The sequence below is a fragment of the Calonectris borealis genome, chromosome 17 (assembly GCF_964195595.1).
Source record: "Calonectris borealis chromosome 17, bCalBor7.hap1.2, whole genome shotgun sequence".
In the NCBI taxonomy this organism is placed as follows: domain Eukaryota; kingdom Metazoa; phylum Chordata; class Aves; order Procellariiformes; family Procellariidae; genus Calonectris; species Calonectris borealis.
Genome location: NC_134328.1, coordinates 12767548 through 12783693, shown reverse-complemented (window position 1 = coordinate 12783693; position 16146 = coordinate 12767548). Strand labels below are relative to the sequence as shown.

At 35.9% G+C, this 16146-nt stretch overlaps 1 long non-coding RNA gene across 2 annotated transcripts in view; it reads right to left on the bottom strand.

The window, feature by feature from the left end:
• Positions 1 to 2: 2 nt before the first annotated feature.
• LOC142089761 (uncharacterized) overlaps positions 3 to 16146 on the bottom strand; it is a 33007-nt gene continuing 16863 nt past the window's right edge. Inside the window, exons 5-7 of one of the 2 annotated variants that reach the window (XR_012676297.1) lie at positions 7675 to 7773; positions 6426 to 6491; positions 3 to 583 (exon numbers count right to left, since the gene is read on the bottom strand). This is a non-coding gene — a long non-coding RNA (uncharacterized LOC142089761). The remainder of the gene's footprint in view (positions 584 to 6425; positions 6492 to 7674; positions 7774 to 16146) is intronic. The other variant, XR_012676296.1, reaches the window with a different exon arrangement.

Sequence of the window (16146 nt, the reverse complement as noted above, 5' to 3'; positions counted from 1 at the left end):
TGTTACGTGTATATGAATACACGTTATGTTACGTTATGTTATGTATAATCGTATGAATGGCTATGTTGTTGGGAGGGACAGGTGGAAGTTTTTTGTCAGACGAGAACACTTCTCGAACATATTCTTGACCACAAAGAGTGAAACGGAGACAAAACAGTTTTAGAAAGGAGCTTGAACACTTCAAGGAACCTTTATGACTTGGCTGCTCCATGATAGTAAGGGACTAGCACTTGTTAGATGCATATCTTCATGTATGTATGAGAGAAGACATCCAGCTTGAAAATCATGTGCTTGGACGCAAGGCATATGCATTCTTGAGTGTAATGGTTTAGGTGTGTATTTTTTCAAACATTCAAATGAGCCCCAAATCAACCAGGATTTCTATTGCATTTGGTATTCTGCTGACAATAAAAAGCAGGGCAACTGGATACCTAGGCAAAGGGGGATGGGAATGATACCTAGGCATCATTCATGATGCCCATATTGCTATTTAGTGCGTAGTATCACTGGCAGTTCTTCATCTCATCTCCTGGCCGCAGTGTGAAGCAAGCAGCTGAGAGCTCCCAGTGTGGAGGATCCAGAGCTGAATGCCAAATGAGCAGAATTCAGTGAGTGAGTAAAAACAGCAAGACTGGACTTGAAGACTTCAGACTACTAATCCCAACCTTTAACAAAGAATCTTATAGAGGTAGTTAAACAATGAATCACACTATAGTGAATGAAAAACGATCTTCAATTCTATATCTATCTGGCAAAACTGTCAAAGAGATATTACCGCTAATACACAGACGTACAGGCTGATTTGGTATTAAGTGGGGTCTGGCTACTAGCCACAGTAGAAACTTAAATTTTTCTTTCATGTATAAACTAACAGCTGAGGTCAGCTCCAGGAAAATTTTGCCAGAGAAATGTCTGTGGCCTCAGCTGATACAGAAAAGTGCATGTTCAGAGAGAAAAGAAATATGGCTCCCAGCAGGGTTACATTCATGCAGACTGAGTGCAATTGTACAACATGATGTAGATCGCAAACTGAAATTTCTTAAATTAATTCAGTAAAACTGGTAATTTTCCGAGCATTGTAATTTTTTTATGTGTATAGAAATAAGAAAGACAGATTTTTACCTTTTTTATTACTTTGTCTTTCTCTAAACTCTAAATTAATCTTTGTGTACTGTCTGCTCAATGAAGACACTTTTTGCCCAGTTAAACACCATGCATTATTAATGAGTAGTATCATTTGAATCTTTTACTACAACTCATATTTTTTAAAAAATACCAATTACAATTTTCTTGACCCAGTTTGAAAAGTGTAGTTACAAAATACATAACCTGAAGCAGTAACTCTGAAAGGTATATGTTGCTCATTTTTGTCTCAGTATGTCATGGACAACTATGTATAGTGACTCTGTAGTAGTTGTATTTTCAAGTCACTGCAGCATTCATCATTTCTGCCATGGCATTGGCCACTTTGCTGTAGACAAAGTAACATCTGGAATGTCTAAATGCACCTAATCCTCCTCTGAGGACTAATCCCCATGAAGAATCATTACATAATATTGCTATTGGGTATCACAAATAGCAATATTTCTTCTATAGATGTGGATTCTTAAGTTTTGAATGTACAGAAATCATGGTTGCCTACACAACTTTCATTTGACCAAAGGCACATTTCCACCATGGTACTTAACATGATGTTTTTTCCCCAAAGATCACAGCTCTGTAAATTGACAGAATCTTTAAAGCAAGTATTAAAAATCTGGAAAAATTTGAATATAAAAATATATTCAAAGCAGGAGGAATTAAGGCATTCTAGTAAATTGGACAGCCAACTATTACCCTCATATCAATACTGCATAACAACTACTAAGATTCATGTGGCACTTCTGTATATTTTGTCAAGACAGCAGGACCTGCCACCCTGAAGAGGAGTGTAACCTTCACATACTGGTCAGACCATACCAAAAAAATAAAGTCCAAGAGAAAAGAACTTAAAGACAAAAATGTGCTTTAACAGCATAAAGGAGAGACACAGCTTCATTAGAAGCAAACACGGGTCTACTTGCCAAAGAAAAGCCAGTACAAGGAAAAAAACTAAAACACAAGACAAAAGTAATAGTTCCCATAGGGAAAAGACTCAAGGGCTGCTGAGAAAATGCTAAGGCAATCAGAAAAAGAAAAGGTACAGCTGGTTGTGCATACAACCTAAGCATTTCACCAAGAATTCAATTTCTTCTTTAAAGTGCTTGGGTTATTTTCACACCCCAACAGCAGGGCTGTGCATGTAGATGCTCCCCCGAAGGAGAAAAAAAAAAAAAGCTAGCCTCAAACCATCTTCCATTAAAATCCCACAGACCTTTTTTCCAAATTTAGATTTAATGTGTTTTAGGTAAGGCTCTAAATGCTGAATCATCATACAGGATTGATTTGTGGTTTTATTTGGTTTGGGTTTTTAGTATTTCAGCATAAGCAGGTCTGGTGAAGGACTGTTTTATGGATTAATTCACAAGGATAGTCTACAACAAAAGAAAAAACTTAGACATCTGAGAGAAAAAGCAGATGTGAGTCTAGCTTTGCTTCTAAAGTACCAGCTGATAAGGTGGTAATGAAGAGAGCTTCAATTACTCCTCCTCGCTCAAGTCATTCTTTTGCTGACAGTTAAAAGGTTAAAAAGTGGAGGACGTTATGGTGCCCCTTCTACAAAATAGATGTTTTGCGGGAGGAATATGAAGGGTATTTCCAAGTCTTTTAGATTGCTGGAGTATAGTCATACTAATTTTTCCATCTGTTTCTTATTTGTCATAGGAAAACAGATAACTTCAGAACTTCTGATAACATTCAGAAATGTTCTAAAAACTACCAGCTACATTAACTTAAATGTACTTTACAGAAAATGAGACTAGAATTTGACAGTGTCATTGATCATTTGAACCAACTTTCAGATCAATGTCAAAACTAGTAAAAGGAAGCATCAATAACTAGAACTGTAGAAACACAGCATTCCCATCACCGTGACCCCAGACCAGTACCTGTCACATAGGTAAACCCATGTCCCACACCATTCAGCCAACTAAACTATATTTTTTTTTATTTTCTCCATAAGCTTTTATGTAGTTGTGTTTTTTCTCAACATGTTGTCAAGGAAACCCTACATTCTTGTAGCTTAGTATCCAGGTCCTTATTGCTATAGACACAAAACAATTTAGGATTTTGAACTGATTGATAAACTTTCCTCCCCATTATGAAGGCATGCTTTTAATACCATAAGCTGGATAGAGTTGAAGGAAGACCTTTTTTTGAAGATTCAGTTCTTCCAAAATGCCTATGGGAAATTTGCCAAATAACTCTTCTATTTATTAATTTCATTAAATTATTTTATCAATATTCTATTATGTTGTATGCTATCCACTGAAAAATAGCCCTGCAATCTTACTGGTGCGCTCTTATTTACATCTATCACACTTCCTCTCTTATTTTATTGTCTTTGAACAATGTCGAGTTCCTCTGACAAAAATATTTTTGGATTGTGTGAGAGCTGCCAGCTAAATTTCGAGTTACAATAATTAAGTCAAAGTTGCACACTCCTTGTATCCCTTTCTGTGTCATAATCTTACCTAATATTTCTACAGTTTTTCACTGGGAAAAGAGGTACTATATGTACATGTACACAGAATTTATGATGCACTCCAGGGAACAATTGCTTTTCAACACCTGGTTGTGAAATAATAGTGTCCACTCTGCCCATGGTTAGCTTTCTGTAGAGTGCACCAGTCACATCCACACTGCAAAGCACTAGGTCAATCTCAGGGTTGGCACCTACTGTTTACTTCTCATGCCTGTTGTCTGAAAAGTTCTTTCAGCATGCTATATACAACACTCATCTGCTCCATGCATGCCACAAAAGCGTTCCAGTTCTTATCACAGGCTTTAATATGCCATTTTAATTCTTACCCTCATGAAGATGATCAGTGAAACGTACAGAATGCCTCATGCTACTGGGTAACTTCAATATAAAGATGGGAAGTGGTCGTGTGAAAAGAGTAGCTTCTGGCAGAGTGAAGTATATTATTGCACTGGACTTGTATTTCAGTTGTATGTCATGGTAAAAGGTATTTCTGTCATTCTCTCCTTTGGGTTTCATGGAGCTATGCTTTTATCTGTTGTCAAGGAAACACCAGGTTTTTCCCCCTTGCTCATTAATGTCTGCATTTTTGTTTCCATAGCTACAAAGGAACCTCAGTGTTTTAAAATAGCAGTAATTGGATTACCATGACTTTTTGTAACTTATTGACACGATTAATGGCTCTGATTTTCAAAAGCAGACACCAAAACTGTATCAGCAGTTTTTCAGCTATTAACATTTGTTATCTCCTTGTCCTGAAATACTGCGTACATGCTAAGAAAAGTCTTCAGCATCCAAACACTCACCGCACCCAGACTGAGACTCTATACATGGTACTCTAACTTAAGTCATTGAGTTCTTAACAGGAATGGGCAATCTGTTGTTATATTTAAATGTGGTTTTCTGTTCATGCTACTAAGTTATATGCAAAACTGTGGAGATTTAGCCTGTTTGTTCTTCTGTTACAAGTTACTAAAGATTCCTTAAATAATCACAATGAAATGTGACAGTTAACATTTAATTGGAAGTTTCCCTGATCATGTCTGTACTGAATGAGCATCTATTTGGCACAAGCTGAATTTCCAAACACCTGTCTCAAAATGCCTTCATCTTGGCACAAAATATGGACTGAAACTACTGAAAATAGTCTGCTTTTTAGTTGTATTAGTTTTAATTTCTGATGGGCATCTACAAAGAAGTGCAGAGGTTCTATTGTGAATCTGCTAGATGTTAACCCCAACATCTAACATATTACTGATCCTTTGTAAATTTGACCCCAGAAAAGTAATCTGGGAGAATTTTTACAGCCAAATATCTAGCACACTCTGGATACAGGAACATGGAAAAAGCATGAAGAATTGAGAGCACCAGTGTTGCCAAGAACTGGTATTACTTAGCAGGGTCATAACTCACATTTTCTGAAGACAAAAACTGAAACTCCTAGACAGGCTGATCTGCGTGTCTGTCTGTCTGTGTCTGTATGCACACTCCTACCATGCTGAAATTGTTACCATGGCACCTGCTAACACTTCTAATTTATTTGTTACAACTTACTTGCCTGTTTGAAGTGTCTACAAAGCACCATAAATGCATATTCTATACCCTTACCCTTCCTTTCCAGTATCTCCAGTTCCTCCTGTCCTCAGACTCAGCACGGCTTGTCCCATATCCCCTAATTAGGAGGCATCCCCAGTTGTGGCTGCCTGGCCAAGCAGCAGGCTGAACAGAAAGCAACTGAATTCACCATATGGTCTTCCTATCAGCGGTGTCACCGCTCTGGGGTTCTGCACTCTGTCTACTGAGTCTCAGTCAGTAGACATATATAAGTCCCACAGTCTAACTTGATTAAAATTAACCAACAGTTTAAAAAGTTGTAAGAGGAGGACAGACAGAATGACTAGATAGCACCTATTTCTTTAGAAAAACAAGCTAAAGAGAGTCACCAACCTCAAAAGTTTACAATCTAGGTATAAGAAAAAGGTGACAAGTGGCTTAGACACCGGTAAGTATAAGTAAGGAAGTCCCTTTAATCTAAAATATTAGTTCCTCCTTTTCATAATGGATTTCTGTGCATCCTTGAGGCTAAGACATTCTATTACCATAGAAACAGTATCCTGTGTCATTGTGGACCTTACTGTAGATGCGTACTGTTATGGAAACATTCATCTTAACAGCTGTCCTCGTGTTATATATTTCAATTACTGTGTTTGCAAATATCCATTACTAAACTATCCTTTCGGGATTCATTTTAATAAAAACTAAGTCTCTGAAGTATTTAGCAATTTAATAAACACCTCAAGGCTGCTCCAAATTAAAAATACAGCATTAGAACAAAATGTATATTAAAATTACAGTGCCTTTTCAATAATTACCTACCTTTCAAAATCTCTAGCATCTGCAAAGGTTTGGGGAAAAAGATGGTCTGTCCACCCCAGCAATCATTAGTAAAACTACTTTAGGAAAGCAAATTTTTAAGCCATGTGTTCTGTGCAAGGACTCCTTTGCACACACATCCTACATGCATGCGTGCATAGAAATGAAAGAAACAACATAAGAAGGTTCAGTGAGAAAATGTGGCTTAGTTGACTGAACCGGGAACCGTGAATTCTTAAATTGTAATCACAGATGGACCATTCTTTTGTCTTGGAAAAGACATCTAAGAGAGATCTTGAAAAAGATACATGTGAGTTGGAAGCTCAACTCCCACTAAATTTTCCTGGGAATTGAGTCCTTAGCTGATCCTAGAGCTTTGAGAAAATGTCCTCAATATTTTCATATTTGTAACATCTTAGATGCTACTACTTACTTATTTCACTAGAATCCTGTGAGCGTAAGTATTTCTTAATTTTCTTGAATAAAGCCATTGAAGCATCTGTGACACAATTGTAAGTTTTTGTTAGAGTTAGTGGTCATTCATCACTTAACTTGTCAGATGTAAATAGTTTCCTGGCTACTTATATTGATTATACTATTTAGTTACTGCAATTTAAGACTGTAAATGCAGATTTTTTATCTTTAACTTTTATGTCTTTGACTTTTTTTTTTAATCAAAATCATCTATACCAAGAAGGTTATCTCCTACCTCTTTATTCCTACACAAAATACTAGTTATTACGGCTTGTAATGGGAATGTTTCCTAACACTGAAAATCTGAAAAGATATGAACTACAGATAGCATTTTAACATGTATAAAGAAAACATCCAAACATAATGAATTTATTGGTAAAATTCAAGTACCTTCACTGAGCTTCAGGGAAGCAGGAAAACAAAAACTACTCAGAAACATGTCAGTTTTGAAACTCAGCTAATTTCCCCTCATAAGGCCAGTGATGCAATACCTCAGCAATATTCTTATAATCATTTAAATGGAGTAATGTTTTTGTTATGTCCTTCTAATTTAGCCTTGAATTTGACTCCTTAGACACTTTTTCTTTCCTAAACCAAACTACTAAAGACCATGTTCTTGAATTCAGCTTGAAGAACATTAAAAATTAGTCCATCGAATCTCCCCAAAAAAGGTTTTCAAACTAGAACTCGCTCGGCTCTGGGCACAGACGTGACTGTCTGCAGTCTGAGAGCGCAGTCGCAGGACTGAGGAGCTGTTGGGGCTGGTACAGCTCGTAGGCCAATGCCAAACTCACAGGAAAACTCTCAGTCGGTGGGAAACTTGTTGGCATTCCACTTTTGGGATATGTAATGGACCAATTAAGATGTCAACACAGAAAATGATATTTTTTTCCTTCAAAATATTTACAGCTTCTCTAATATTAGTAAATAAATGTGTCAAAACCTGGTAAATGTTTAAGTAGATTTAAGTCAAGTGAAAAGGAATGTCAGTTATTTTCAGGACAAGCAATTGCTAGGTACTTTCATATTTTTCCCTTGGAAAATCAATACAGCAAAAATAAAGTACTGAAAAAAATATATCTTTTTCTTAACATTTTCTTTAACTGTTTAGATTCTGCAAGCTTTGTTGTTTGGGATATGTGTCATAATTTATTTTGTTTTTATATTCACAACTGCCAAAGGGAAGAGTTTGTTATCGAGATTGTTACCTGTGAAAGATGCCATCTTCGCAGTGCTGGTATTCCCCATTGGCTTAGTAAGTAGTCTCGATGAACTGTCAGAGCTCTCAGTGCTTTCTCATATTATTTCTGAAAAGACAGAATAAATTGATGTGCTCAATTTAACTAACAAAGCTGACAGGTATAATCCCATTTTGTTCATCTTCCAAAAATTGAGAGTGTTTTAGTGAGGCTAACAGATGTTCTCCTTCTCTCCATTTATAACCGTGTTTTTCAGAAAACAGATTCTCTGATATTTATTTTTTAGTATTGCAGCTTTTGGAATGCATGCCCATGCTAACTAGATTTTCTAAGAGGCAACAACAAAATATAGTAATTAAAAAACAGATGACATACCATACTCTCAATATAGGCCTTAAAAAAAAAGTCTACAAGTAGATGAAGTAGGAATTATTTTTTGAAGAAAGTCTTTTCTAAGTGAGCACAGAAGAGATTTGACATCTGAGGTTTGCCTAAGTCCTAATTCTGCAGACATTTTTTTCATGTTTTTGATTGTCACAATTATTTAAATAATTAGATGAATAATTATTGAACTAAAAAGAATATTCACTATCCCTTTTCTAAGGAAGGGTCTTTCTTACAGGTAGTTGTCGTTAACTTTTGTTTAAATCCGTGCAGATCCCTTGTATGAGGGTTCAGATGGTTTTGAAAGTACTCCTCTAATTTTAAGTATATCAGCAAGGATTAAGATATATATGACACACTGAAATACACATTTATAAAAGGAACAAACACTGATTTTGGAGTAACCAAATTAAATAAGTTTTAATTGCTTCTGATACTGGGTTGTCTCCAAGTTCAGTGTTTAATAAAGCTTTGTGGAGGTTTTTTATTAATATCATAGTTTTACTTATAACTCGCCTTGCCTACTGCTTTCATTGCTAATGTATCTGGCAGCGTCAGTCCCTGTTTGAGTCCATATGCTCAAGGGAGTGTTCAGCTGTTCAGACAGTATTTGTTTTTTCTGTTCCTATGATACTCATACCACCGTACATTTGGGAGCCCCTTACTTAGAAGATACATAGTATGCATATCTTGATGAAAAAGAAAAGCTGCTGTGGCTCCTATACTCTTCATCTTACCTTTTTATAGACCTTGATTTCTAATAATTATTGATTTACAGTATTTTATGTATTTCAGAGAGCTGCTGTACACTCGGAATTTGTCACGAGGAGAAAGTGTATATAAAAACTACTTATTTCTGAGCATGAAAACCATACATTGACACTAACCAAGAAGGTCAAACTCTAATTTTGCTATCATCTTATTAGTCATGAACCTGCTGGAAAAACAATGCATATCCTATTGATTTAGTGCAGTAGAACTGATATAAATATTATTTACTTGTGCAGCAACTTCAAGTAGTTCTTAAATGACTGAAGTTCAGAGAAGAAAATAAATTGAGGCAGCTAGTAAGAAAGTGCTTTAATATACACTATGCAAAAACTAGATATGAAAAATTACATTTTAAATGGTTGTTTTGTGAGAAGACTAGTCATTGTTAAAACTAGTTTTTGCAAATATTTATTCCTTTTAAAAATATTTTTAACTTCAGTTTGTGACTGTTACGTTTTGGACTCTATATGCATGCAACAGAGAACGTATATATATCCTGAAAAGATGGATGGCATTAATCCAAGTTGGTTTAATCATACTATGGTAAGTTTGATGCTTTCTCAGTGCTTTGAATTTAACATTTTTTTTTCATTTATACATGTTGTTTATTCATTTAATTATTGCTTTTGCTGAAACACTAAGTTGCAGACAGCTTAGTATACAGCTTAGTTTCAGCATCACATTAAGTGTAGGTAGTACAATGATGAAAAAGCTTTTGTCTCCCAAAGTGCTTTCTAACTAATCATCACTAATGAAGCTGCACAAATTAATAACAATAATGGGGGTAGGGGAAGGCCTAGAAGAGTCCAAGTTTCCATGCCTAAATTCCATATCTAAGAACTGTCGTGTGCACTGAACACTTTCGATCCTTGGTACAGAGTAAGATGTAACAGTATGGAGAAAAACAAGTGTATGATTTTGCAGGTATACTACATGCACAGGTGGGAGTTAAGGCTGCGATGACATTAACTTAGTATTCTTCACGAAGTGCAACACTTCAAGTACTGTTCTGTAAATGTATTTTTAACAGCTTGTTTGTTCTTGTAATACTTACTAAATTCTTAGATCCTCTTTAAGTTGTTACATAATTTTTACTCAAATTTTCTTATTCTTTATGTACCAGGCTTGTACAAGCCTGTTAAATGTGTTTGGCTTTGGATCAGGACAGTTCTAGAAAAAGTAGTGGAGTTCTTTCACAGGACTTCGAAGATTATAACTTTTCCCACATATTCCTTTCAGTTTCCTTAAGTGCTATAAGATCTCACAGTTAAGTATGTTAAAAACATCCATAGCCTGTAGTGAGTGTCAGATAGTGGTTACAGTACAATGCAGATTCAGGCATTTTATCTAGCTGGACTCTGCCACTTAATTTTGATCTCACCATCCGTTGCCTTTGATTTTGATTTTGATTTTTCCTAAATGGAAATCTATTATTTTTACATAAATGAAGATTTTTATGGAATCTGTTTATTAGTTTAGAATGTTTATTAGACAATACCATGAAAGAAAATACTTTTGTCCCAACTGCACATGAAGAGTATTCTATTACTTTATTTGCGTAGAAGATACTTGCATTATGTTTCCATCTTAAACTCTCCTATTTGACTAATATTTTTTATTTGTTTTTCTTTTATAGTTTATCCCTTATGAATGAATGAATGGATGAAATAAACTCATGAAAAACCCTCAGAAGACTACTTGGAAAAGATACATATTTTTGGTGAAGCTACAAACAGGAAACTACCACTGGCCTGACAAGATATCAAAACTTTTAAACTGTTGGAGTGCCTCATCCCCAGAAGGAGAAGGGCCATTTTCTGGTGCAGTTTTTGACTTTCAGAAACTAGCTGTTCCTCTGTGGATTGTTAATTCCATCCAAACATCAGAATGTCTTCTCAGCTTGGAGTTGGGAATTCCGGCTGGTAAGCCCAGCTGAGAAGGTTGGGACTGAGCCTTAAGTTGCTGCTACTATTAAAGGTCTAAGGACTGTAGTCCCAGAGATGAGGTCTTGCGCTCTTGATTGCTGAGACTGGATCCTCCCCCTCCCAAAGAGGTGACAGATACAATCCCAGTACTAAGGACAGCATAAATAAACTTAAATCCAGGATCTACCTGTTCTCTGGCCCACAAAACTTTGAACAAAAATGATTTAATGGCTTGCCTTCATTATAGCTCTGTGGTCAGCCATTGACAAATAAATGTAAGCTAGAGGTGTCTTGAGACTTTTTGATTTATAATTGATCTCATAATTATCTCTGTGATAGTTAAGATGTCAGCGCTGATGACTAAGTAGCCACTTTCATGCAGTAGTTTGTGTATGAAGAATTCTCAACTTTTATTTCCAGATTGTGGTTCCTTTAAACCACATCAAAAGATAGCTGATTGAGTACAAGATTTCTGAAACAAAGGGCTTAATATAAATTTTGGATACAGAAGCAAGGTTTGAAGACCATGAGTGAATACATATTTCTATGTTTGTGATTTAACATGTTATATTATATAGTTATAACTATATTATGACCACTACCTGTCATCTCTGGTTCTTCAAGGTTTTATATTAGAAAGTTGCATTCAACAAATGTTTGATAGCATGGTGTGTTTTCATAAGAAATGTTGTCGTCTTTAGAATTAAACAAGGATCAGATGTAGGGGAGAAGCATGATTATTTCCACACAACACAAAATTATCTGCAATTTCAAAGTACATTAGAATATGTGGTTTTGTCTTTAATTGTGCTGTTACTGTGCTTGCTCATGAGTTGTGGGTGATAACATGTGATTATCACCTGCCTACTTGATCACATGCACATTTGTGATGCTTGCAAGAAAAAACATTATCTGGCTGGTAACTGTCATATTATGCAGAGTTTAAGAGACTGTTTCCCAGACAACAGAATAGTCTTATTGCATCCATGAACTGCACACCATCGTGTATCTGCACTTAAGTCAAACACCCAGTGGCAGCTGCTGCTCCCACTAATGACACGGACAAGATGGAACTGTTTGTATAGCCATAATGAAACTCCCTGAACTATGGAAGTGGGGGAAATTCCACAGTTTCAAAAAAAAAAAAAAAGTCAAAATTCAGGGTTCTAACAAGTCATACAGCACATACCTTGTTACAAATTTTGAGTCGGTTTTTAAATTGAAATGAAGTCATTCACTAGCCAAAAACCATTTAAGAGACATGTACTACCTGTTTAAGACCTCTGCTGCAAAACATAAATACAAGCGCACCTGTATAATATGGTATATAATTTCACTATGGCAATTTGAGTACGTTAAAACAAAACACCACAGATAGCAGATGGAAGACCTAACCTTAAGAGTAGCCAGTATGCTAATGATGAGGCAATGTGATGGCCAGCTGTGTGTGATTGTGTGTACATTCATTTTTTACATTTTGTATGTTGTCAGGTGGGGGAGAAAGCTGATAAGAAAAATAATTATTTGCATTCAAATTATATAAACAGTATTAGAGCGTAGTTAGTGTAGACAGCATTAGATAATATGTTTCACAACTGCAGTAGATGTATCACATGCTTGATAAGGAAGGTATTTGGCCAGTTTTGCATATGAGGCAACAGTACTCTGAAGGTGTGCAGCTTTCAGCCTCTTAGGACATTTTATGGCAGAAGAATAAAATAAAAGGGATCGGAAAATCAAATGTTTGTTCCAGGACTACTGCCAGATCTATTAAATGCACATTTTTAATATACTCTAACTTAAACTAATGTTAGCAAGCAAAGATAATGTCTGGATTTGAATTTTCTTTTTTTTGGGGGGGAGAAGGTGGGGGGAGGAAGTTGGTGGGGTTTGGGGTTTTTTTCCAAGGTGTGGGGGTTTTTTGGGGAAGGGAGAGATATTAAATACTAGGTAACAAAAACTCAATCTCTCCTTGATGTTCTTAGCTTCAATTAGCTAAAAATGAGTGTGCTTTAGCAGCAGTGTAGCAGTATCATCAATTAACAGTTCATATACCATGCTATTATTTCACAGTCAGATGGCCACAGGTTTCTGAAGATCTTATCACAAATTTTTCATTTTTTACTTGTTAAGAATGACTTCAAGTGTGAGTGGAATAGTAAATGAATTTGCTTACTGATCCTGTGACATTCGGTCAGAATACCCTGTAAATTTAAAAAGGGGTTCTCTGGGGTGTGTCATTCCCTCTGTGGGTAGTATGGGAGATCCAGGGTAGAACCTGATGGAAGATTTATCATCTTCTATATATCTCTTTCATATATAGTTTCTGACTGCAACTCTGCCTTTCACAGCTTCTCCAAGAAAAGTCAATTCCATGGTCAAGACGAAGAGGCCATTCTCTTTTCAACCAAAGACTACTTTAAATCTTTTTGAAATATGCATCACCTTCTGTTAAGAGCTTACTAAATTACATTCTGTGAATGTTATCCTAGGCATACTTCACTATTTCCGTAGTTAAAGTACCAAACACTCTTATCTGACATTTAATGCACGTCTACAACAGTATACTACAGTAGAAGCTTGCACTCTGGATTTTCCTCAGGTCTTGAAATCTCAGTCTGCCTTTACCTGAGACATCATACACGCTTTATTTAAATCAGGCCACTGACCATTGCATATGTGGTGACAAGAATCTGCAAAGGAAAGAAAAGCTACTTCATCATAGATGTGGACTTCTGGAAATTGAAGTCTAAAAGACTGTTCTTGAGTATATGAGGCATCACGTATAGAGTGGAATACATAGACAACACGTAATCCGACATATTCCACTGATTGTGAGTGGTGTTTGTTGTAGTTTAAGACAGTCCTTTGGTGCAGGAGTCAGATGCTTATGAATAGGAAAAAAATGTCAATGTTTCTTTAAAAACAATTATTAAACAGCGCATTCAAGTTGACTGTTTCAGAAATACTGTTAAAAAAGTGTCACCTTGGTAGCATCAGCTCTTTTTTGACTGAATAGAGAAGATTCAGATACCTGTTCAAGTGAAAAGGCAAAATGGTTTTGCCTGCTTTTTACCAACGGATGAGGTCAGCCTCATACTAAACAAAGTTGAATATGATTTTAGCTTTATGATTACAAAGAACAAAAAGATCGTACAACAGAGAGAAAATAGCTGCATTTTTCAGCTATGATTACAAACCTAATCAATAAGATACTCTGAATGCTTTTTAGCATGGATAATGTAAGACCATTGACACTACTCATTCACTGTATAATTTCAACTTTCTGCCTCATTAGATTTTCAAAAGGCTTTTTGAAATACTGCTATGTTATCAGTTATTCAAAAGTTCCCTCTTCCTAGTAGCTACATACTTACCATATACACTTTTAAAGCTACATTTTTTAAACTATTTGTTAAAAATTAGCCATCTCTTGATTATATATATATTTATATTATATATTTGTCATAGCAGGTTCTTGACACCTAAATTTGCATTAATAAATATTTGTGAGTTCATTAAATGTAATTTTTACCCCTTCTAGGTTTCTTCATGCAAACTTACTGGCATAGACAGCAAAATCCTGTGATTTGTGTATGCAGCTCTTTGTGTAGACAGTGAGCAGAGCCAATGTGTTAGTGTGTAAAAACTGAGCAAAGGAAGAGCATGTGACTTACTTCTAAACTTAACCTTTTCTGTAGGGCAGGTACCTATCCAAAATGCAGCCAATCATTGTAGATGATAAAAAGTTGTCAGAAAGACCTACAGCCTTATGAGGGAAGGATGTGCTGTTGTTCTGTTCATTTGCTGTCACCCTTACAGAGGGATTTGTTGACTCAGCAAAACGTCACCAAACCACATTCACTATAATTGTCCAGTGTTGAAGTAATTTATGCAACCTGGTAGATAATGTTGATGAGCTAGTAAATTGGCTGCTTTATTGAGTAAGTGGAAATACCAGTATAGACACCTCCTTCCCACAAACAAATCTCAGCTGGCTTTCAAAAGATCATATGTCACCTTAGAGCTTAGAAATTATTTTGGGAGCCAGACTGTTTTAAGTGTGTCCGAGAAGGAAATGAGCATAATTTTGAAACAGGAAATAGATTTGCAATAGTATTGTTAAGAAATTACATCCCTTTTTTTTTAGCTCTCTGTATCACCATGCTAGAGAACAGCAGCACTTTTTGACTGTGGCCTTTGTACAACAGTTGTGCATGCATACATATATGCGAAAGATTTAAGCAGTAGAAAAATAATATATATTAAGAAACTCCAGGAAGAATCCTTTTATGCATTCAATATTGGAAAACAAATTCTGAATCTGCATATAAATCTGTGGAAAAGAGTTTAGTTTTAGTCATAAAAAGGAAGAAAGTATATCTCCCCTTTTTTATGATATAGGAAATAGAATATGGCAGCTGAGAATTAATAATTCTCATTATACACTTTGCCTTTTGTGACATCTTTTTTCCCCCAAAAGATGAGAAAAGCTGTCTGATACAATTTCTATGTTGTGGTTTGCACTCACTGCATTTCATTCCTGCAATAAGACATGTACATGAGCAATAGTACATAGAATCAAATTGTACGACTCTGGTTTTGATACTGCCCCATGAGCAATTGACTTCTCTGTCCTTTATTTCCATTCCATAGGTTTACATGTGATTTAAATTCCTGGCATAAAAAAGTGGTCTGGAGACTTTCTGGCCAGGCAACCAGATGTTCTGAATCTTTAGAGTCTCACGGGGTTCCAGCTGCCTATATTTCACTTGTCCTTGTGATGAAGGCAAATGTTGAAGGTGAGCATACAAAGATGCTAGAAGATTGTTATTTATATATGTTACCTGAAAACTTCTGGGTTTTTTCAGTCCTTTTGGGAAGGCACTGGTAAAAGCAATGGATTTTTGGATGTATATGTTTATTATTCATTGTAGATTACCTATGTCAGAGATCAGATTGCCAATTACAGTCCCTTTTATCCTTTCACTAGCAAAAGATGAGAATAGATCACTAGCATGTTGGAGGGGTAGCACTTTCCTGTGGTGTAAAATACTATGGTGTGTATGTACAGGGCCACTTAGGCTATACTTTCAGAAATTAATTAAACTGGTCTAAGATCACGCTGTTGTCAAAGGACTGTTTGTGGACCTATGTTCCTGTCTCATCCATTTTTCTGCTGCTGAATTCATGCCACTGAGCAGACAGTAGTATCAGTAAACTGGTCCAGCAGTAAGTCAGGTCTTTTTTGTAGGTTTAAGTTTCTGTCAAATTAACCAGGTTTAACTAGAAGACATAAAAGGGACCTTTATTTTTTTATTTGGGGATGTCTCATTGTTGAGTTTTCATTAATACTTTTGAAGTACTGAAAAAAAGAGCCTGAATGTATCTTTCGGATTTG